Below are 25,115 nucleotides of genomic sequence, written 5' to 3' on the forward strand. Positions count from 1 at the left end.
ATGTAGATATAGGTCCACACTCCTGTAATGATTTTTTTAAATATTATTGCTATTATTCCTAGTCCTGATGACAATAAAATGTTTCATTTAGAGTAAAATTTTACTTCAAGGAAGTGTCGATGGAAAGACATTTTTTGTGAAGGAAAATCAGTTTTTTATCGACTTTTTTGGGGTATTTTCACCTTCCACAATTCATCTTGATGTTCAGAGGCTAAAATCTACCTCCCTCTACAGAAATGAACCAAATTCAAGACTACACGCAGTTCTTCCTTCGGTGATTATTTTTATTTCTCAACTTCTTTGACAGAAAAATAGTTTATTTGAGATTTTTCCAAACTTTCAAATTATCACATTTGTTGCAGGTGTAAATTTTCGAAATACGTTGATAAGTTTTCTAAATAATTTCGATTATTTATTTATCTATAAATAGTGACAACATTAAATCAGGGAGGTGATGTCTATATGGTTTCATTATTTCTAATATTAGTTAGTTTAATCAAAATCATTTTTATTGATGATAGATGACTCGATTACAATTTTAAACCCATGCCAGTAAAGCCGTTAGTTCTTATCTATTTCATGGCCTCAAATGTAACATAACTATAATAATATATACCCTAATGTCGCTTGAAAACTAAAAAAATAGTATTGAATATTGTAACTCAATGGAAAAACATTCTTTGATTATAAGTATATTGATGCTCATTTAATAATAGTTTTAAAACATTTCTTCACCATAATTCCCATAATTTTTGAAGGAAATGTTGTGTTTTCATTTGATTACAGAAAGTTGATATACTTGAAGCACGTTCAGCATGAGTGAGGTTTCAGCGATAGGGTCCCATTGTATCCGTTATTGGTCGGGATTGTTGACCGTCTTTTGTTTGGCAGACACGAGTGTTCGAAACATTCGAAGATACCAACACTGGTAGAGTCTGAAATCCTGATGAAGTGATGACAGTTTCCCTTACGAAAATGCAACCTATGAGAGTCATGGTCGAAATATCCTGATTTCAAATAAAAATAGCGTCAACTCAAATGACGATATCCAATCTGGATATTCCTACATATTCTCCTCATTAATGGCCATTTATTGACGACACAAGGTTTTGAAAAATACTGACATACTCAGATTCAAAAAATAAGAAGGACGTTCTCAACAAATCTTTTCTGATTCGACTAAATGAAGAGAGTCAAAATTCAAAACAGACAGAACTTCTGACTCGTTACCTTTGGTGAGTAATAAAAAAAAATGTGTTTTCCTTTTAAATTTCTTTATTCAATAAACCAAAATTACAAAACTCATTACAAAAAATATAAAAATATGATTAGTCAAAACACTTAAAGCTATGGTCATAAGAAACATCTGATATTACGAGTAAATAAACTAACTTAATGTCATAAACAGTTGTTTGTGTATTACAAGTCTTACTTTTTCTAAAAAGTCTAAACGTAACTAAAGCTAAACCAGAAAAAAAACTTAAATTTAAATTAACATACAATTTCATGCAATATATGTGTAACAAAACTTAAAATTAACAATTTCTTATCGATTAATCAAAAAATCTCACCAAGAGTTCAAAAAATATTTCCAGAAACTATTGGGGGCCGACTTTTTTAGATGTTTGTTGAGGAGGATATCTTTTCTGGAAATATGTCTGGTGAAACAATTTGTGCAAAACAGGATACTTAGAATATAAATATTTATAATCAATAATAACATTACATTATCTGGGCAAAATTGTATGTTGTGGAAGATCGCTATTAGAAATGAATTGTAAAGCTAAATAAAATAGTGCTTTTAAGTAAATGTGTGATATTAGATGTAACAGCTTTTCCAAGGTTAACAAAAAACAAAATCGTTCCAAAATCATCGAGAAGGACTTTTAAAATTTGAAAAACTGATAGCATATATTTCAATAAATATTTTTTAATTGAATAGGAAAATGTAATTTTTACTAGACCTATTTTGTGCCATTATTTTTGTGATTGTGGATATATATAAGTATATATTCTCCCATTCATCTATTGACATTCGAGAACCCTACTGACCACGGAGAAGTCAGATTTCATTTTTGTAAAGTCATTTTTAATCAAGTATGGCAATTTGAGTGGTCGGTTAGAAAATCAATACACGCAATTCCGGTCTTCAATTGAGAGTAACTGTGTTTATCATCATTATTAAAATATTTGAAATTAATTGGGAATAAGTCAACGTTACGGAATTGAATATCTCAAGTTGACTCAAAGATGGAAATTATTCATGAATTTGATTCTCCAAAATTTGAGAAAATCTGTAAACACCAATTACGAATACTATATGATCATTACGTTTCTTCATTTTTGTGAATTCTCACTCACAAATAATCATCTCCTAGTCAGTTGCTGAAAGATAGGATAATAAATCAAAGAAACCAAAGGATGACACGAAAAAGAGAATTTTAACCTCGTTAAGCGCTCTGTTAATCTAGTTACATTATCCCTTTGAAACCGGAAAAAATCTCATCATGATCCGCTCAAACAGATTGGCCGACTTTTTCGAATTGGCGTAAAATGGTAATTTATCTTCTGTAAAAAAGCACCCTTGATACAACTTGTTGCTGTATAGTCCATGGACAACGAGGTATATTTTTGCTTTACTTGATTTAATGATTATAAACCGTTGGTTTGAAAGAATCTTCAGTGTGGAGTTTTGATATTGAAAAAGCTTAGATTAGAGTTGTTTAACCAAGTAGTAATGGACGAGTTCTCAGATATCCAAATTCAAATAAAAAGATGTTTGATAATGAAAAAGTTCAATATTGTTTGTTTCGATTGTGTGTTGGTGATTTACAACAAAAGTGATTTTTTCGGCTCTGCGATTAGAAAAATACAGACTACTTTGATTTTTTTCAACGAAAACAAGATTATCTGTCTGAATAACCATAATTCAATGAATGGATTTTTTTTGTATTTATGAAATTATTATTCTGTGCATTTCTGCTTTCAATAATAGTCTTTTTTCAACAGCAATTATAGAATTTGCCCTTTGTTACTTTGTTACATGGATATTTAAATAAAATTACAGATTCCTCAGTTCATTTATTGTCTACCCTTTCTGAAAGCTTCATTTAGTTCACTTCAGTGTTCAGATTTTCAGTGGTTCATCAATTTACAATCAACAAAATTTCCTCCGAATAATGCTATAGCCTTGATCTCATATTTTGTTCATTTGGAAACCAGAATGAAATATTTCAAAGAATAAATGAATGAAAGATCAGAGGAGAATGAATGAAATATTTTTAGTTTATCATTATCAATCTTGATTTAGTTCCAGAAGGAGAATATTTGTATTTCAGGTTTCAGATCATCATCAAATGATTTTGTACTTGCATCATATCATACATTTTGGAAGAAGTTTGAAAAGTACTGCTATGACTGTTTTATATATTCCTTAACATGCGTGTTAAAATTCAGCATGAATAAGTTTTGTGTAAATGTAGTATAAAAAAAGTAAGTAAAATTACTGTTTATGTTAGTAATGTTTTTCAGAGCCCAGTGACTATCGAAACCCTTCAACCCCAGGAATTCGCTTGTTTAACAACCCTTCACTTTAAAAAAGCTTGGAAAAATTGCACGTCCAAAACGGTATTGGATAAAAAACACGGATAATCTGCTTGTTGTCGGAAGAGGTTAACTGGAGCGTTCATTACTGCTTTACACAATTACCTTTTAGAGGTTTTTCAAATTGGAATTCTGTGGTAGCACCCAATTAGTGGCACTTTTTTATGGTGATACTTTCATTGGTTTTTTGCGGGTTATTCGGGATTTTATCGTCTGTTTGCGATGTGGGGTGATGAATGTGTTCGAAAGTGTACATTTGGATTGTTTTTGTTGGCGTTGTTGAGAATATACGCTGTTTTCATTTCTGTTTTGAAAATGTTATCACATAGATTTTTGAAATCCACCCAGTAATTTGTGGAACAAATATATTTCCTTTCCAATTTTTGAATTTTTCTCTTTGGTTTCTAATGAATACAACATATGTACGTTATCGTTTCTTAGCTCACAAAAGTCCCTAAAGATTTCTCAAATTTTTTGAGGTTGATTCATAATCAGAAATTTCCTGAGTTGTATGATTTTTCAGTTATTTTTTTGGAAGTCTATTTCCAGAAACATCAAGTTGTATAATTTTCCCGTGATTTTTCTCAATATTTCATGATTTTTTAGAGAATCGACGAAATGCCATCTAGTTTTTTGAAATTTTAAAGTTATCTCACACATATATGGCTATATTTCAAGTCTGTTTCCATAAGTTTAGTAGATATAGAAGTAAAACAATTTTGATGTCAGAATAATTTGTTTAGAAACTTATCTGCACAGAAGGAATAGACAGAAATAAAAAAAATATTGTGATTTGATCAAAATGGAAATAGTGCAACATGGACACAATGACAACAAAGTACATGAATTTACAATGTACAACAGACTGATGAAAAAATTAAAGTATCCATGTGTAGGACATATTGTAAAAGGCCAGAGTTGATGCAACCAAAAATATAAAGGATTTTCAAATAAATTAATTCCATCCAACTCAAACTTATGCAAGTATTCTTTTTGAAAATAGTTTTTCCTGAAAGTATTTGCTGATATAAGTACTTTGCTAGATTTTTACGTTGCTTTCTTCAACTTGCTGTATTTCACTTGTGATAAAACACAGTCTTTTATATATTTCACGGAAAAATTACCTCATATTTGGAATTCAAATTGTAATTTAACTGTATGTCTAGATGTGTTATTAGTCATTACAATATCTTTTCAAGAAACAGTTTGAAAAAATATCACACAACTTGTAATAACTGAAATGTCATTACGTACCTAATTAACGTCATATGCCGAAACTTTCAGAATTCATAAGGCATGTATTATTTTTTATCAACTAAATCGTTATCAATAACGAGTATTGAAAAACTGTAGAACTAATATCAATGTGAAGAGAACCAAAGAAATATTGGCTCATACAATTTTGGTTTTTTTTTGTTACGTATTTTTGTTCGATTGATTTTTATATGTATAAGCAGTACATAGAACAAGTCTATTTGAGAAAGGTCCGTACAATAACTGTATAAAAATGTATAATTCACTGCCTTCACATTTCAAAGAAATCAATACCATGAGTATCTTCAAACGAACTTTAAAGGAATATCTGATTGAAAATCCCCTATATTTACTTGACAAATATAACAATGTCTGTAAAGTGTAACGTATGAGTTATATATGCATACTTTTTTATTTTTTGTAACAGCCACAAATGAATGTACTCAAGTGATGATATATATTTTTACATTTAACTTGATGTTGCTGATGTTTCATAGGAAACATATATTCAAATAATCATGACGTATGAAATCTTAAACAAATTATAGGTTAATACGTACGTGAGTATTTGTGACAGGGGAACATATAAAAATACCATCATTACGTTATGTTACGTTAAAATTTATCAGTTGAGAATAGATTGGTCGATGATAAAGATTCCTAGCTTATGTCGAATATATCATTCATAAAGAAAATCATAGTCCTAGCAGTGATAATAATGGTTCACCAATAAACAAATATTGGGAAAACTTTTCCATTAGTTGAAATTCTTAAACGAGGTGTATATTTGGTAAAGCTATGATAGACATTGGAGAAAAAAATATCTATCGTTTTATTATATATTGCATTTTCAAGTGTTGAAATAATATAATAATGATTAGCAATGAATAAAATCTTTCTCAATGATAGATTAAGTAGTATTATAGAATTAGTGGTTTGATAGAATTACAAAATGCCTGAAAATTATTTGTCGCTTGAATTATTTGTAGAAACCCATGATAATAATCAATCCAGTAAAAAATAATACTAAGACACTGTCTGATGAATTATTATAACTATTTCAATATGACAAAACCTCAGTAGTCCTTACAAAATCTCGCTTTTTTCTTGTATGAGAATTACGTTTTCAAAATACAATGTTAGCTACTTGTCGTCTTAGATATGAAAAAGTCAGTTTGAGGTATAGCTGAAAGTTGATGTGATTCAGCAAATACTTCATTTTACAATTCGTAGAAAAAAACAAAATATGTTTTTTTCGATGATTATTTTAAGTTAGCGAAACCACTCAATGAAATAATGAATATTTGAATGACCTTTAAGGCAGTTGAAGAGATGTTGAAGTTTATCTTGAAAAATCATTGACTATTGATATACTCAATTACTGTATTCAATTCTTCAAGTCCACATTTTCAGTAAAGGATTTGTTACCTATAACTACACGGTTTGCTTTGATATTTATTCCACAGAATGTAACATAAGCAGCAGTTGGATATTACGTGTTAACTCATCATCAGTTTTAGAAATAATAATTTAAATTGTTCGAGACAAATGAATTTCAGAAAATTCCCCCACAGAAGCTTTGTATATCAAAATGAAAAAGCGATTGTGAAATCTCAGATATTTATATATAACTAGCAGAGTTGAAAAGGTACGATTCACAAGAAAAAATTCAAAGTAGCGTTATTGATACTATCATTATATCATTAAGTGATTGTTCATCGTTGGCAGAACAGATAGTAATAACTCTCTCGGAAATTGAATAAATATACCGTTTGATCAGTCATGAAAAGTTCCTGTACCCATTATTGAATCATTGCTCAATTTCAATTCCCATATCAGTGAATTTGTACAGCAATGAAAATTAATTTGTGCACCAGAATAGCCAATATTGAATTTCTATGTTAGGATGGAACAGAAATCTCTACACCTATATATCATTTCTAATTTTGACATTGTGATCGTTATAATGTATTTGCCTGGCTCGGTTTTTTATTTACTCTTTTCGTAATTATGACAACAAGTTCGTTTTTTATTTAATGCAGGGCGAATGGTGTGTATGCACATTTGGGTCGTCAAAAATATTGAATGAATGAATATCTCTTCGAAAAAATTCGATTATCCATCTGCCTTGTATATCTTTGAAACCAGACTATTTATTGTACATGTATATGTTTTTGTAACATGTAATATTTTTTCTGAATTATTCAATTAACAGTCATTTATTTTGAATTGATACAAGATATATTCAAAATATGAATTGATAAAGGTGGAATCAATGAAAATAAGTTAACACTGATGTAATTCTGACTTCATACCAAACAAATTCGAAAAGTAATTATTTAATTAGTTATTTTACTATAATACTGATGTCGTTTGGTTGAAATAATCCTGATAAATTGTTCACAGGCTCGATCTATACCCATTTTAATCAATATAACCATTGATATCTACTTTTAGATGTGAGTAAACATTGATAAACATTATCGACATTGATCCTATAGGTACCAGACAGTTTTTAAGGAGTCATATTTCTTCCCGAAATATTTGGCTTGCTAATATTTCTGCTGAATAAGATGTATTGAGAAAATAGTGCATACGTATCAAAAAAAAGTAAATGAATAACTGACATCCGACTTTATATCAACCAGAATCGAAGTGAGTAAATTTTACTCTGATTGAAACCTCAATCGAAACAAAGTTCAATAACTATTTCATAGAATAATGAATGTTTTAATTGTTAGAAGAGCAAAGTTTGTAGAAGTCAAAACTTAGGCTGGATTAGGTAAAGTGACTTCAATTAGTCAACTGATTAGTTCATTCAATAACTTTATATCAAAGTACCCATAGGTACCACACAGTTTTTAAGAGTTCATTTTTCTTTCCGAAATATTTGGCTTGCTACTATTTCTGCTAAATAAGATGTATTTGAAAAATAGTGCATATGTATGAAAAAACATTAATAACTAACTTCTAAATTTATATCAAACAAAAGCGAAATGAGTCAATTTAACTCTGATTGAAACCTCAATCGATACGAAGTTCAATGAGTATTTTATAGAGTAATGAATGTTTTAATCGTTAGACGAGCAAAGTTTGTAAAATTTAAAACTTCGGCTGTATTAGGTAAAGTGACTTCAATTAGTCAACTGATCAGTTCATTCAAAAACTTCACATCAAAGTTCCCATAGGTACCAGACAATTTTTAAGAGGTCATATATCTTTCCAAAATATTTGGCTTGCTACTATTCGTGCTAAATAAGATGTATTTAAAAATCGTGCATATGTATCATAAAAAAAAACATTAATAACTGACTTCTAAATTTATATCGACCAAAAGCGAAATGAGTTAATTTTACTCTGATTGATGTCTCAATCGATAGGAAGTTCAATAAGTATTTAATAGAGTAATGACTGTTTTAATCGTTAGACGAGCAAAGTTTGTAGAAGTTAAAACTTAGGCTGTATTAGGTAAAGTGACTTCAATTAGTTAACTTGTTACTATTTCTGTTAAATAAGATGTATTTTAAAAAAGAGGCATATGTATAAAAAAACATTAATATCTGACTTCTGAATTTATATCAACCAGAAGCGAACTGAGTTAATTTTAGTCTGATTGAAACCTCAATGGATACGAAGTTCAATAACTATTTTATAGAGTAATGAATGTTTTAATTGTTAGACGAGCAAATTTTGTAGAAACTTAGGCTGGATTAGATAAAGTGACTTCAATGATTGATTACTAATTAGTTCATTCAAAAACTTTATATCAAAGTTCTTTGTGCAAAGCTATTAAATTTCATGTAACCTTGGCGTGCTTGTATGGCTCCGGGTGTGCAGAGCTGGAAATTTAAGATTCATAGAATTAAAGATGAGTGAATGTATTATTCAGACAGTGTGCCTTGGAAAGAGCTAAGATAAATGAGCATATACAGAATAAACATAGTGGCACAGAGTCGCCTACTGGAATATAACGCAAGAAATTTAATATTCCACCAACTTGAACTATAATATAAAATACCGAGGCAAGAACAAAGGGAACGTTATTATTTTTAGAGGGTGATGGATGGCGCTACCAAGAAATTATAGAGGATTCTTGGGATGGTTTTGAATTACTTCGGAACTTGTTGGTATCTGGAGAATGGCCCTAGGAGCTACTAGCGCTCTCCATTATAGATGTCGTGAAAATAAAGTGGGCCATTATTAAACTTTAAAATTGAAACTCTAACATTTGTGAATGTCTATGTTTTGAATCATATTTGAAGATATTATTTTGAAAATCGATGATGATTAGGTCGTACATTTTAGATGTCATGATGAAATATTCTAGAGTAATGAGAAATTTATATTAATAGGTCATTTCAAAGTAATGCATTTTTTCTGGTCAAATGTAATTGTTGAATGCCATTTATTCATTGGTAAACAAATATTTATAATGAAAATGGGAACGAACATTCTGTAATTCTATTAGTAAAATAGCTTGCCATTCCATGAAATGCTCAAACATCATGTTCAACTCAATTTTTGTCGAAATCCAAATAAATCAAAAAGTTTATCACAATTAATTTGACACAAATTATTAATTTCCTTGAATGAATTACTAGTTTGTTCAAACCGGAGCATTTGCCAATTCATTATGAAACATTGCAAAAAGATAAATAATTCCATAAATATATTCATAATATCAATAATTACTTCTTAATGACTATTCATTGATTTCATAATTCGACAAAGGAAAAATGCATCGAAAGCAAATTTATTAATTTTCCTTCAAGTTCAAAAACGACTACTTTTATCAAAATGTAGATTAAGGCAAAGTATTCCGAACAAATAACAGAATATGCATATAACCGGAAAGCTGAAACCAAAACCTAGATTGATGTCTATTGATTGAGAAATAATCTAGTTTCATCTACTACAAATGTGTCATGTTTCATTAATTTTTGTATGTAAACGAAGGTCTCAAAACAAATCAGAAGGTGAAACGATATTTCGTTTGTGAAGAACGCCTGAATAAAAATACTTGATCAAAAAACTATTGAAAAAGATGTATCATTTTTGAATATCTCTTCCTTTCTTTGACCCCAAGCTCATAAACATAAGAATATTTGAAATCTATCGCAATATATAACGAATCAAATTCCACATCTCTATATTCTATGTTTCCAATAGATAGCACAGAGCATCTCAAGGATGTCCCTGTGTTTTTCAAAAAAAATATTTAAAAATTAAATTATGTTGTCTATAATAGCCATAATTGAAAAAAACAGTATTAGTTTTGCATGTAGCTGAATATAATTTCCTAACTTTTTTATATTTTTTTTCTAATTGACTTGGCCGTTAGTTGATGAAAATTCATGGTAATTCCACAATCTAAACCGAAAACGATTCGATCTTCATAAATTTCGTCTTTACAAACTATTATCATTTTTTCAAACTCTGTTTATTCGTTTTTATTCATGGATGTGTGGAATTGAATCGAAATCATGATCACTTGCAAGTTGTAACAACCATTATGACAATTCTTCAAATTGATTGTATGTCATTCTATTCACTATTGATATATGAATGATAAGTTATTACAAATAAAAGTGTTCACTAGCATTTGCAACTTAGATGCCCTGTTGAATAAATTATAATCGAATGAATATACAGATTGTAAAGGAGAAAACTAATATAATTTTCTGAATACCAGAGACTAAATCCAGTCATTACTCTCCATAAAAGTAATTTTTCAACTGCCATAGAATAGGTCACTGTCTAATTCATGTGATTTTGTTCTGGTTGGTGGAGCTAAAACCTTGCATCTGAAGCACTGGCGTAGAATGTATCAATAACAAGTACTGCTCCCAAACACCAGAACTGTAACACTTTTTTCGACGCGCGTTTCAACAACCAAGTTGTCTTCTCCAGGAGAGATGATTTGTGTATATTCTATTTTTTGACAACGCCAACTAGATTGGCAAAACGCACGTCGAGAAGAGTTGCAGTTCTGGTGTTTGAGGGCGGTAGCTATGATAATAATGTAAATTACTGCAGCAACTTTCTTTTCTTATGAGTCTAACTGATTTGTTTCGTTTGAAATTCTTGATTACTCTAGTTCTCTTGTGAAAATGTATTTTCAATACAGGAAAAATGGCACCTTAATTTATTTACACAAATTGATTGTGATACGTGAATTCAACATAACATTAAAATAATATGGTCCCTATAACTAATCAGACAATTAGGTCATTTTATGGTTATTAAGTATATTATTTGTGTTGGTTAACGAAGAAATCAAGTTTTTTGTGAAGCATGATAATCTCTCTTGAGTAAAAACTGACGCTATACAGTTTTGACTGAATTGTCATTATATATTATATAGTCAAATGAATTTGTACGCTCTTTTGAAACTTCAGTTTATCTATTTTTGTGTGAAAATTCAGGTTTTCTTTCCAATGTATTCAATTTGGAGTAACCGAATTATGAGGGTCGATATTTTCAAAATTTCAATGAAACTCTTTGAAATAGGATGTGTTAATTATTACTCTAGCTTTTCATTCGTTTTAATAAGATGAATATGCAATAATTTTTATTTCAGAAGCATTTTAATACTTTATATAAACTTCAGATTATCATTACTACAATTTTTTATTTGATGTCCTGAATAATTTCTGGCTATTATGTTTGATCATATCACAAATGCCGGGAATGGAAATCTTCATTGTCAATTTTTAGGTTGTTGATAGTTGAATGTATTCCATTCAGAACATATCCTAAAGTTAAAAAAAAATTCAGGCCTTCTATTTGAAAACTATGTTAAGTTGTGGATCTTCTTTGAAAAGAATTTTTGGTTTTTCCTAACAATTTTATTGAAACATAATCGATTTTCTGTTTCAGATCATCATAACTACGAATACTATTTTCTTCCTTTATATTTCACTATTGATCATTCCATTTCACATATTTCAAACATGAAGTTAATTAATCAAAAGTCGTAACCTTAATAATACTTCCAGAGAAATAAATTATCGACTACCTGCGTCATATAAATCCCTACCATTTACGTGTTAGAAATCAGTGCATAAATGTGAATTAATGGGGCATTCAAGTAATTTACCTATAAATTATGAGTAAGGGAAAGCAATTTCTTGCTCTTAGCAACTGAAGAGACGTGAAATACGAAATTATTGTTAGAAAAGGGGATACCGAACATGCCGGCTGGAACTTCTGAAATTTCATACTTTGTTTCATGTTTTGAGCGCCCATATTCTCGAGAAGAAGAAAGGGGTGTAGTTTCACGAGTTTCCATTTGAATGTTTAGACTTGTTCTGATATATGAATTAATTGTGGCAGGGATTTCGAATTTTTCTCGAAGAAGCGTCCTTTTTAATGATGTTCTATGAAGAATTTGGCATTAAACATATTTCATTCTTTCAACACTTTTTCTATTGGACTAATGTTGCTATTAAAGTATGAAATTTTCAAATTGATCAGTTGAATTATTCCGTCTGATGATTCAGTTGAATATCTTAGAATTCATATCAACTCATTTCTCAGATAATAAATACAAATGTCGAGTGTGAAAATCACTCTGATATAACTATAGATAGAAATGTATTGCCTATTCCATTTGAAATCGTGCTTTAGTACAATACATTTTTCAGTATACTATAACAAAATATCACTGGAAATTATTAGAGATGTTCAATAAAGTGTGAATCAAAAAATGTTTGGGATAAAACAACGAACTCGATCAATCAAATTCTTTAGATTTTCGAAAAGTATTTTCCAGAACATATTTCCAGTTCATGAATAGAAATAAATGTTACACCAGTCATTCATATTCCGCCAGATGAATAAAGATATATTAAAATATGTATTGAACAGATCATAAATGTCAGTTGATCAATGAAGTTTTCACTTCTATCCCATGATGCAGAACGATTTAAAAAGTATAAGTTAACAAACACTTTTCAAGGAAAAAATCAGAATTAAGATCAGACTGAGAAGACAAGAAGACTCAAATTTGCTAATGCTCTCGTCAAAAATGCCAAAATATATTTTTACCACATCCACGATGTCAAAAGTATTCCTTTGTATTGAACAGAAATTATTTTTGCGGGGGGAGTTTTTAGCGTAAAAAACTAATTTCCTTGTATTTCGAAGTTCGGAGTTATCTCATTCATTTTTTGTACTATTTTCAGTGTTTTGACTATTTGATTTGAGATTATCTATATTTTCACCGATTTTGAATTCAAACCTATTTTCTTGAGTATCAGAAACAATACTGACAAGGTTTATCACTAACAAATTTTGTATGAACAGAAAATTAATGGTCTCCTCTCAAATGGGCTTAAATGAATAATGCTTTTGCTAAAATATTCAGTTTGGAGAAGGTTGTAGATGATATTTTAAAATAGAAGTATGTAGGAATACAGCTTTTAGAAAATAAAAAAGGTATTATATAGGGAGAAGTAAATCAACAATAAAAGAAAATTACTTCGTTATGTAAGAAAAAAAATATCTCTGACAATATTAAAGATTCCTCTTAGTAGAATTCTGAAAAATATGAATGAACTCAAACAGTTATTGCAATTTTCAATGAAACAAATTAATATAATAATAATATTATACTTTAACAAGTTTTTTAGACATTAGTGTGCCCAACAGTGATTGAATGAAATTAAAGAGGCAGAGGAAAACAAATGGAGAAATCACCATTTTGGAATCATTTGAAATAGTTTGAAGCATTTAAAAATGTTGATGAATAACTCATGGGCATTTTATTTACTTTTTATTCGAGGAACCGGAAAATACTCAATTGTGATGATGAATTGAAACCTATAGATAAAATGATTTTCACTACAAATGTCAACAAGGTAATAATCTTCGATGTTATTAGATTTATTATTCCGTTTCTATTCGTGTTGAGAAAAGATATTTTGTAACCTCAATCAAATATAACCAAGTTTTATTATAATATGTGAAAAATTTTCTGAGTAAGTTATGTTGTACGTTTATATGAAACTAAAATCATCATTTATGTCTACAATATATGATGACATTGGATGCCAAGCTCATATATTTGGAGCAAAATAAATACATGTTTATTCGATTGAGAGGGAAAATTAATTCCCAAAATTCATGAAGTGGTTCACCAGAACTATATCTGATTCGTTATGGATAAATTCAATTCGTTACATCCAAATTTCATGGTTTGAATTTATTGTATTTCACATAGATTCATTCATCGCAAAACTTCCAACTGACTAATATCGATTGAAATATTACCTAACTTTTAATTCTTTTGGGTATATCTGTGAAACGATGCTCAATAGTATTGTTTTCCATTTGAAATATATATATTTTATACTTTGAAATATATTTTTCATCCACCTCATTCCCTAACTTTATTGTTTTTATGTGGACACTAGATAGATAAAAATCTAAAGAATAATAATTGTTTACATAGAAAATGTATTAGGTATTTGAAACCACTCGTGGATTATGAAGTTCAAATATTCCCCACCCAGAATGAAAAACGTGTTGTTTGAAGGCTAAATTTCAATTATATATTTCCCGAGCTGAAAAAATATCCACTGTTTTTCTTGATTATTTTGTAAGTATGATCTATTTTTTTGAATTATCATATATCAGTTCATGTTTTATACTAAATCAAAATGGTTACTGAAATGGAATTGACTTTTTGAAATTACACATTCGAATATCAATTTTATGGTATAGCATACGAAGTTACACTGAAATTTTCTGATTAATAGCTACCAAAATTTCCATATTCAAATATTTCGAAATTTTCAGACCAAAAATGTAAATAATTTCCATACATCAAATTTGCATCTGCAAAAACCATAATATATTCAAGGAAAGTGCTTGATCAAATAATTACAAACTATTTCGACAATAATTATTAAGAGTTAAATTGATTCAACTCGATTTCGAATCAATTTGAATGATTTAGTATACTTCATCTATGACTGTTACTTTCAAATGAAATTTATTTAAGGAGTTTCGCGAAATTCGATACATTCCATATTCATTGAATAAATACTCAGAAGTTCTTCGTTACAGTAGAAAAAAATCAGTAATTGAATCATGAGAGAAATTAATATTTACAATTTTCGAAATTGATAAATTGTTCATTATTGCTCGATACTTGATATTTGACACCTTTTCTGGATTATCAAGTTTTCATAATGTCTAACATAGTTGAATGGAATAACTAATGATCATTAAAAAATATTCTACATTTTATGGTTTACCAATCTACAGAGAAAAATTATAACCAAGAAAAACGAATTACTTTTTCAATCATTTTTCGAAATCAATATTCTTTTCTTCAACAGCCATCGATCATTTTTTATTCCGGAGCGAAACGCTGAAATCTCAGACATTCTTCTAAGGGTAGCGCAATCATTGATTTCTTATATGAAGCCACTCCCTGTAACAACTACAACCCCTCCTTAATTCCCCTATATCCCCTACGGTCTCTCTAGATTTCAGTTCTTACGAACCTCCCCTATTCCTGGTCCTGCTCGATGGAAATAAACGAAAGAATGTAAGAGAGAAACAGAGAGGTAACCTGCAAGAGGTAAGAGGTTGGCATGACTATTCTCCTGACGATGCTTGAGTGGTGGTAGTTTTTCTGCTTTTCTTTACTGTTTCTCAATCTGCTTGTTTGATGAAGTAGAGGGGCATCCCTGAAAAATAAAGACTGTTTCAGAAAATATTTTACGCATTGATTGTCTTAATGTAACTCAGATATATACTTGAATCCATTTTCAGATATAAAATTCAAATTCCATACATTTAATCAGACCAAAAATATAATCAAACATTATTTATGAGAGGAAGCAAAATCTGTTAACGTTCCTATAATATGTTTCTGAATTATAAAATAGTTTTGTTCTTATAAATATATGGGTAGCAATCGAATTCAGAGAAATTTTCAGGAATAGTAATTTTTTTATTTTTACTTTCTACATAAATATACCATTTACAATTTACCTCTTTATTTTTTCTAAGTTTTTATAAAAAGAGGTGGATGAAAATACATTTTGGGAAAAAAAAAACAGTGAGAGGAAATGCAAATTTATCAATGAACAAAAGTTAAATAAAATTACTCGTGTGTTATTCAATGCATTGAAATAATTACTAAGAAAACTAGTATTTCCCACAAAGTTGGAAAATAAATTATATCCAATGGGCATTTGTGCAAGTTTCCTGATGCAGGTCATCTTTATGAACGTTTATTTTTATCAAACAGTCGGAATTTTGTAGTTTCAATCGGATTTCGGAGTATATGGCTATCATCGAGATTTGGAAATTAGCTAAAATGTGTGAAAAGTCTCACACTCATGAAATAAAATTCATCAAGGTAATTTGCTTGATAAGCTAATGAATTTTGGTTTTCAAATACTGTCAGCCAGCTCTTTGTCCCGTAGTAATTCGTTTCTATTCTAGAACATAAGTAGCTTATTTCTGATGAATATTACTGGAGTTTTACCTTAACACCAAACCATCATTTTCATCACCTCGACACGTGTTTCGATCACCAACTGATCATCTTCAAAAGGAAGAATAACCATTTCATCTTCCTCTTGAAGATGATCACTTGGTGATTAAAACACGTGTCGAGGTGTTAAAAGTAACGGTTTGGGTTTGGGATAAAACTAATAGTCATTACTACACCAAAGGTTTCAAAAAGTGCATCACAAGCTACTTCTGATGTTCCTCAGGGCTCCACAGTAGGCCCTCCTTTGTCTTTGCTGTTCAATAATGATTTTTGTGAACATTTGAATTGAATATATTTATGTTTCGCCGATGACTTGACATTATTTTCCATAATTAATAATATCAATGAATGTATAGATCTTCAGTATCAGTTGGTGTTTTTTGATACCTGATGTAGCTGTAACAAATTGAAACTTGATGTTAGAAATTGTAAGTCTTTGAGTTATATCCCACAGAAAGACATGTATGAATTTTCGTATGCTATTTATGCTTCAGACCAACAGAGATTCAATGATATCAAAGACCTAGGTATAATTTTTGATTAAAGGTTGACATTCAATAGTCATACTTCACAAAAAGTTTCCTGAATCCCTGAAGTCGAATGAACTCATTATCAGAAATTGAATGAATTTTGAAAGTATTGATGCTATGAGACTATTGTTTCATGTCTTATCCTGAAAGGATTATCATTAATGAATTGTGCTTCGCTGACATTTTTTCAAATTGGTGAATAATAAAGTGAATTGTTCTGCAATTTCAGGACAAATTGATTTCAACGTACCACGGTCTCTGTCACAGTTTCACTTTTTTTTCAGATTTCTCAGAACAAGAAAAAATATAATTCCAAATTCTCCATTATTATTATGTGCCGAAGTTGCAAACTCATTTTTAGTCTAGATAATAAAGATTAGATTTTTTTTCATTCAGTTCTGTTTCTGTCTTCTTTGCATTGTGAGTATAATTCTGTGTATTGTCCAGTTGATTGTGACTGATGGAAAATAAACCTATCTCTATTATCATTATTTTCCAAAAAAGTCGTGCCAATCGTCCCTAACCTGGAGCTCTGATACATTGGAAAAGCTCACCAATGTGACATTATCATCAAACAATGACCACTCCCCACACCGTGAGGTGAGTGATCATTGTATCCGAGAAGCATGTGCCCTGGGAAACCGCAATGAGTCAATGATGACAGTCTTCTGCAATTTTATGGGCTTAGTCCGGAAAACCGACAAGATCTTGAGATTTGGGAGTAAGGAGGGCATCATTCCACCAAGGACTCCAATAATCGAAAAAATCATCTTGACATAGTGGTCTGGACATAATCTGCGGTGTTCGAAAAAAAAATCTGGTTACTTAATTCGTTTCTACTCATCTTTTCAGACGATATTCGTTTCACCCAGAACTCCACGACAAATATCAACTTACTTTGATGGTTGGGAAGGACTACATCAGGTTTATTCGCTTGCATATCGGCCTGATGATGGAGAAAGAATGTTCCATGAAATGTCACTGAGAGATGAAATGAATTGAACGATATTTGATCGAATCCACCTAAAAACTTTTTTAAATATTACACCATAACAAACGCCTTTTTTTGTATTTGTAAAATATTACATCAGGTGAATAATGCATTCAGATTAGGTACATCCAACCTAGTAATTCATGAAATTTAATTGAGATCATTGGTAAATACTATCAGATAATGATAAATTATCCAACTTATGAAAAAAATGTTATGTCAACGTGAAATTATTATTTTCTTGACTTTTGACTGATCCCTAATAAACTGTTGCTGTTTCAATTCAACGGCTCTTCTTCCCGTTGATCCCATCTAACTGAAACATCTCATTTCCATCGTTGTTCTGCCCATACTATGTCAATATTTTTCATGCATGGCATATATCATAGGATGAAGTTCTAAATATTGATTCTTGTTTAGTTTCAAATTATACAGTATTTGTTATAACAAACAATAATATTGGTTTATTAAATGACTTCAGCAATTCGAACATTTCGATATCAAATGAAGAGACATTCTCTCACCACATATTCTGGAGTGCTATTTCACATTAAAACTCATTGGTTGCTTTCCAGTTTCAAGCCGTTATAGACACGAAGTAGTTTCGAAAAACAATTAGAAACATTCAGGTAAGATCTGATATAAGAAGCCTCTATTTGAGGGATAAATTTTATTGAGCTTTCTGGAGCATGGAAAATATTTTTGAGACGTTAAAAAACTCCTGTAACAGTCTTCTGATTGATCCAATTTTGGATGTTAATTTTTTTCTCATGATCACACATCTGTATCTGTAGAGCAGGTATGTTGAGTGTAAGCCCACAGTACTTAGGCCATATGTAACCCATTTTACATCCTCCCGAAGAATTCTCCTCCTAGGTCATCATCCATCCTGTCCTTTCCAAGAAAATAGACAGGTCACTGGGAGACATCTCCTTTATATGGGCAGGTGCGGGCCAAGACTCGCCAAACACACCCTCTCTTATTGACGATAACTCCGGGCACTCGCACAGGACATGCCTGAAAGTCTCATCTTCCTGTTCACACATCTTGCATAGAGGTGTGTCCACTAGCCCCATATCATGAAGGTGTTTCCTTAGTTGACAGTAGCCAGTCAGAACTTCTACTATTAGATTTTTCATGGGCATTGCCATTTATTTCGTCGGCGCCAGCTTCCCTGGGTCGCCCAAGGTAATCCTGGCAAGATTACATCCTTTGGTTTCGTCCCATCTCTTTAAGAATTGAGGATGAGTGTAATATTTGACTAGTTCCGCATTTGTCGAATTCATCAGGCCGTAGGTGCCACTGGGTCCTAAAATTCTCAGTCCAGCCGCTTCCTTGGCTAAAGAGTCGACAATGCGATTGCCTTTACTCCTGTCGTGCCCTTTAACCCACCTTACAATGTTATTATCTACCGAGGCTTTGGCTAAATCTTGGTGACACTCTAGTACTAGCCCTGAGGCTAGTACTGGAGTACTGGACACTCTAGTAGTAGCCCTGAGGCTAGTACTAGAGTATTCAATGTTGTCATTATCAGATTACATCTACTGAATATTTTGAAAAGAAGTAGTTAAGTTACAGAACTGATACACCCATTCAATATGTTATATGGCTGTATTGAAATCACATCAGAAGAAAATCCTGTTCGCGCATTTCGCTAACCAATATTTAGGAGATGAGTAGAAATTATGATGATGCTCAATGAATGGAAACTTAGCAATGCTATAATGAGAACGTTTTATCAAAAGTAATACCTCAAAAAATGTATTATTGAAATTGTTGATGTATAAAAAAATAAAGTAATACAAATAATGAAATTATGAAACGCTCCGGGGCGACTTGATTGAATCCAGTGGCGCATTTGCTCTTTCAGCTGCAGAAAAACCCGGAAAATCTTCAGCACCATATCATTTGAAGTTCTTGATCTTCCAATCTCCTCTCTTTCACAGAATAAAATGTAGGGTGTCTCCAGAGGCTCCAATAAATTCAAGATATTGCCAGAATATTTAGTGACACGACTATTGTCAAACTCAAAATAATATCGATAATTTGAAGATAACATAAGTTTTTAGCAATATCATGGGAGTAACTAGCAAAATAAAACGACGACTCCATAAGACGAGTGGTTAGTTTCTTTGGTTGGTTTATCAAATCTTAAATTGAAACAATTTCACTACCTGAATAAGGAGAGATTCCAACCATAAAATTTCTTCGAAAGTACACTTATTGAAGACGCAATATTCGAATATATAATAAATGACTAACATCGTGATTTCCGAAAATAAGGTTTAATTATTAAAATCTAAAATGCCTCGACATGAGACAGTAGAGCCGACACCCGAGTCACACGACTTACTTGACGCGGCTAGTTGGATGTAGGGGAGACTGGTGTCGGTTGTAATAATTTCCACAAGTTTATTTTTTTAAGCCAGTTGAACTTTTTGAAATTTTTAATTTACTCTAACGTGTACTAGACACTCAATTGCAGAGTATCTTCAGCTCAAAAGCTGACTTAGTATGATAGAAATGACATTATGGTCCTATGTGCCAGGTTAACTAATGTGTTAGAATTGACACCTCATTGGTGTCAATAGCTGGTGTTGATTGTAACAGATCTGTATCTGTAGAGTAGGTAGGGTGAGTGTAGACTCACAGCACTTAGGTCACATGTGACCCTTTGTACATCCTCCCGAGGAGTTGTTCTCCTAGGTCATCGTCCATCCTGTCCTGAACATGAAGGTGAACAGGTCACTAGGAGACATCTCCTTTATATTGGCAGGTGTAGGCCAAGACTCGCCGAACACACACTCTCTTTGGCAACCCTGAGGTGTCTCACGGTGGCCTCCGCGAAGGTTTTGGAAGATTGTAACAGATATCAATCCATGAAGTGAATAAATAGGATGTTGTAAAACATATGTTTCATACGACTATGATAGAACATATATGTAAGCGTTAGAAATAAAAACAGTAACAAACTCTGGTAATATATTTATCGAGAAAAAAAATTATCACTGTCAGATTCACAATTGAAGAAAATATAGAATGGGTTTTTGTTTGTACATTTCGAATGTGTCCAATACTTACATTGGCAACATGGTAACCAATCTCCGGAGCTAGATTAATATGGACCACCACACACCAAGCACAAAACATCCTCATCGGGAGACTCGGACGAATCATTTTCTTTTCTCCGGTGTATCAGTCAGTATACCCGTCTTTTGTCTCATTCTTCTTCCTTTTTTGGATTTGGTCAGATCTGTTTTCGGCAATGGCTTTATGTCCTGAGGCGAAATAAATGCTGTTGGATTCTTAAGCTTGGGTAACGGAGTAGTATGTCTTCTTGGTGATGAGGTAGTGGATGAACCCGGTTGACTTTCTACGTGACTATTGTTGTAGATTCTGGTTGATTATTTTCTACGGCTTCTTCATCAAGAGTCCTGTCGGTTACAGCTGATGCAATAAAGTCACTATTTCTGAAAATCTCTCGATTGAAACGCCAAATACCAGTGCAGGAGAAACCAGCAAGAATATTGGGAGGTGTAGTGGTTATAGGAAGTGAAATTCTCACAAATGAAGGCAAATCGTATATAGTCATTTTTTTGCCAGGATTGTTTTCCAATCATTGATCACCAGCATTTCTTGAAAGGACCATACACTCCCAGATCTAAAGGTTGAAGTATATGTGTAGTGTAAGGCGGAAATGAAAGTAGAGTGATAAAATTGGTTCTACAAAATTCTATCAAAGAAATCAAAATATGTGAAGAGTGGTTGTCTAACAATACTACCATCTTATTATCTTCACTTGGTTTTACGTATTTCACAAAATGTTTCATAAAATCAAGAAATGCATTTTCCTGCATCCATCCAGACTTATTTTCAGTTCCTATAAATCCAACTGGCCCATCTCTAACAAAGTGGTTTTGAAAAAGTAATCGTGGATAAACGATCATTGCAGGTACGGTAATTTCTACTGCATTAACTGCTAAACCCAGTGTTACTAGAGTTCAGCGTTCCTGAGATGATATGGATCCTACTTGCTTAGTTCCTTTTCTAAATATAACTTTGGATGCTTTCTGAACAGTCGAAATTCCTGTCTCGTCATAGTTATATATATTTTGAGGCTCAAAATTATATCTGTCTAAAACAGATGACAATTTATTTTCTCTACATTTTCTCTATTGAAGTTCATGAGTCGCGAAAGGCTAGTAGCTTGAGATATGCTAAGATTCAAATATGGATCTCGTCGCATGAAAGCAATGAGCCAGTCTTCACTTGTATGTTCAGTCATGATCCATTTTTCTGGGTAGGTTAGGTTATTACGATATGCAAATTGAAAAGCTAACTTGCGTAGATCTTTTGTGGTCAGTCAGAAATATAAATCCACAGCTTTTTCGCAATATTTAGCGAGCTGTAACTCCTTTTTTTTTATTAAATACTCTGTAGTGAGGATTGTATCCAATCCAAGGCGATTTAACATAGCGATATGAAGAAACATGGCATATGGCATAATCTTCAGCCACTTTTCTAATAGATTGATTAGTATTTGTTACCTTCCTAGCTGATTTTTCATAAATAACTTCCGGTGTTAACCCCATTTCCGTTTTTCTTAGCCTTGGCTTCACCATTTTTGATCGACCAAAAAAATAATTCAACTTTATTAGAAAAGGAATCAATGAATTCGCCCCGGAGCGCCAATTAATTTTTATTGTTGTTTTAATGAAATGATACAAATTCAGTTCAAACTAATGAAAAGAATATAATATATTCATTAGAAAAGTAGGTGTCAATTGTAACATGTTACAAGCGACACCGCAGTGTGTATTACAATCGACACCAAGTTGACCTATATACATAAGAAAGATGATTTTTGTATACATTACCTTTCATAGAAAATGTGAGCTATAATGACAGCTGTGATAATTTTACGTTTCTGTGACTGAGATATATGTTTTTCCTAATTGCGAGTGGATATAATTTCATATAAAAAAATTATCTATATCATATTTTGAGAGTTAGAGTCACTTCTCAGTTAACGACGTCAAAAATTACGAAATGCGGAAAGAGGGCGGGAAAAATTTAATGAAATAGGATGCTTCATCAACGGTAAACATTCAATCCAAAGATTTATTTCAATTAATAGATTTCTGAAGAATAATATTACACCCAGTCTACTAAAAAAACATTTTTCTCAAAAATCTACACATTAGAATAGGACATCAAACCAAAATGTATTGTATTCAAATTTTATTTTTATTATTACCTTTTTCTCGACTCGATTTTCCAACAATTCAGGTGTCTTGGTCCTTTCGCCTGTCGATGTCATTGTGTTGTACATGACAGTTGAAGTGCTACCTATTTCACGTGTCAACGAAATTAATGTGTGTTTGTTCTCCGCGAATCTGTTTTTACATCTTTTTGTTCATCCAGTGGTCGAGGGAATTCGAGTTGTCGAGCCAGTGTCTGAAAACAGAATAATACTTTTGGTTAAATTCAATAGCGCCGCGTATCACATTTATGTGAATGATTGTGAAGTATTGAATACATAAGGTTATTTGGTTAATATTATTTTTATTAACGATTTATTCAAAATCTAAAAATAACATTCGATTTTTTTTTTCGATAATTAACAAAAATTCAGAAACATTTTGGCTTCCACTTATCCATCTCCATACAAAAAATTGTAGTAAACTTCTAAAAAATTGAAGATAGCATTAAGTTTGAATTTAGTTTGAAATAAACTCTTTACGAATATGTGTAGATCATGCATTAAAGTTACTTTCATATACAAACTGGAAGAAAATTGCCGTCCCGAAATAACTACTTTCACATGAAAATTGAATTACTTGAAAAAAAATATACTTTCTAAACAACTACTTTCATATGAACATTGAATAATACGAATATCACTTTTTCCTATTTAGTTTGTACTCCAACCATTCGTTATGGAATTGAATCAGATGTAATTAATTGGAACGCTGAATAATATAGTACATGAAAGAGTTGCAATATAAAATATCACTTATGTGAAATCATCACCAATGACGGACTTTGAAGTGTCGGAATATGAGACTTGTCTTATTAGGTACTCAGGTAGCACTTATTTCATTCATAACATTTCGATTTTATGTCATGCATGAGAAGAATCTGCTCATGTCACGATGACAGTACGTTTATTTGATACAGACCCAGATAACCCAAGCTCTTCTCAAGTTAAACAATTTCAATAATGTTTCAATTGTGTTTTTCTTATGTTATCCAGCCCTAAGGCAAGTTTCTTACGGCGAAACATCTGTATCTACCACTGAGGATCACAGTATTTCATGTAAGTGAAATTTTTTAATTTTCATTCAATACTTTGTGTAGGAATCCTATGAATGATATCTGATTCAATTCCATAACGAATGTTTGGAATAGAAACTGAGTAGAGGAATGTGTGTTTTGTATAATTCAGTTTTCATATAAAAGTATTTGTTTTGAAAGAATTTTTCTTTCGTGTAATTCAATGTTTATATGAATGAAGCTGTTTCAGAAGGGCTCTTTATTTCAGTTAGTGTCTGAAAGTTACTTCTTTGCATGATCTACACATCTATGTATTCAGTTACTACTTTTGATTGCTCCCTTCCTTTCTTTGGAATCACTTTTTTGAATATACCTACCTAACCCTTTCAATTTATTTAATATTGATTAGTTCAACTTATATCAGTTTGAGTTATCACTTCTGTTGGGCGCCCCGACAAATTTTAAATTTGTAGGGATCATGACACAGTAAAAAGTCAACCAGACAAAGACAAAAATCTTCGAACTCTACATTATATTTTGATTCTCTTTGGCTAAGGTAGGTGTGGATACGTGCCAGGTAGACGATAGTCCATGTAGCAACTAGTGATGCATCATTAACTGATGACTTCGTGTTATAGCGAGATGTAAGCAACCTCGTAACAAGGGTGATAGTCATGTCACCGATGGGTCATTTCGGCGTTGTACTGTGTTCTCGGTTTGGCGTTTGTGCCGGTAAAGGAAGTCTTTCTCTGATATTGTAATCGATCGACCACCCAACAAATTGTAATTAGGCTATCGTAAAGTGATCAAATATTCCCAGATTATATATTTTGATTTGGGATATTCGAGACTGGTTTTGAAGAACTGTTGCTGATGGACTGAAATTGGAGATTTCAATATGGTGTCCAACTGAAATTTTAAATTATTTTTTCGGATAACATAATTT

The 25,115-nt window shown here is 31.4% G+C and overlaps 1 long non-coding RNA gene across 1 annotated transcript in view; it reads right to left on the minus strand.

Moving 5' to 3' along the window:
* Positions 1–14,442: 14,442 nt before the first annotated feature.
* The window catches only part of LOC141486336 (uncharacterized), a 63,682-nt gene continuing 53,009 nt past the window's right edge, over positions 14,443–25,115 (minus strand). Inside the window, exons 3-4 of the long non-coding RNA XR_012467779.1 lie at positions 23,151–23,350; positions 14,443–15,557 (exon numbers count right to left, since the gene is read on the minus strand). This is a non-coding gene — a long non-coding RNA (uncharacterized lncRNA). The remainder of the gene's footprint in view (positions 15,558–23,150; positions 23,351–25,115) is intronic.

This window comes from Leptinotarsa decemlineata, unplaced genomic scaffold (assembly GCF_025532065.1).
Source record: "Leptinotarsa decemlineata unplaced genomic scaffold, Ldec_3_MD MMD2_tig00026354_RagTag_RagTag, whole genome shotgun sequence".
Taxonomy (NCBI): Eukaryota; Metazoa; Arthropoda; class Insecta; order Coleoptera; family Chrysomelidae; genus Leptinotarsa; species Leptinotarsa decemlineata.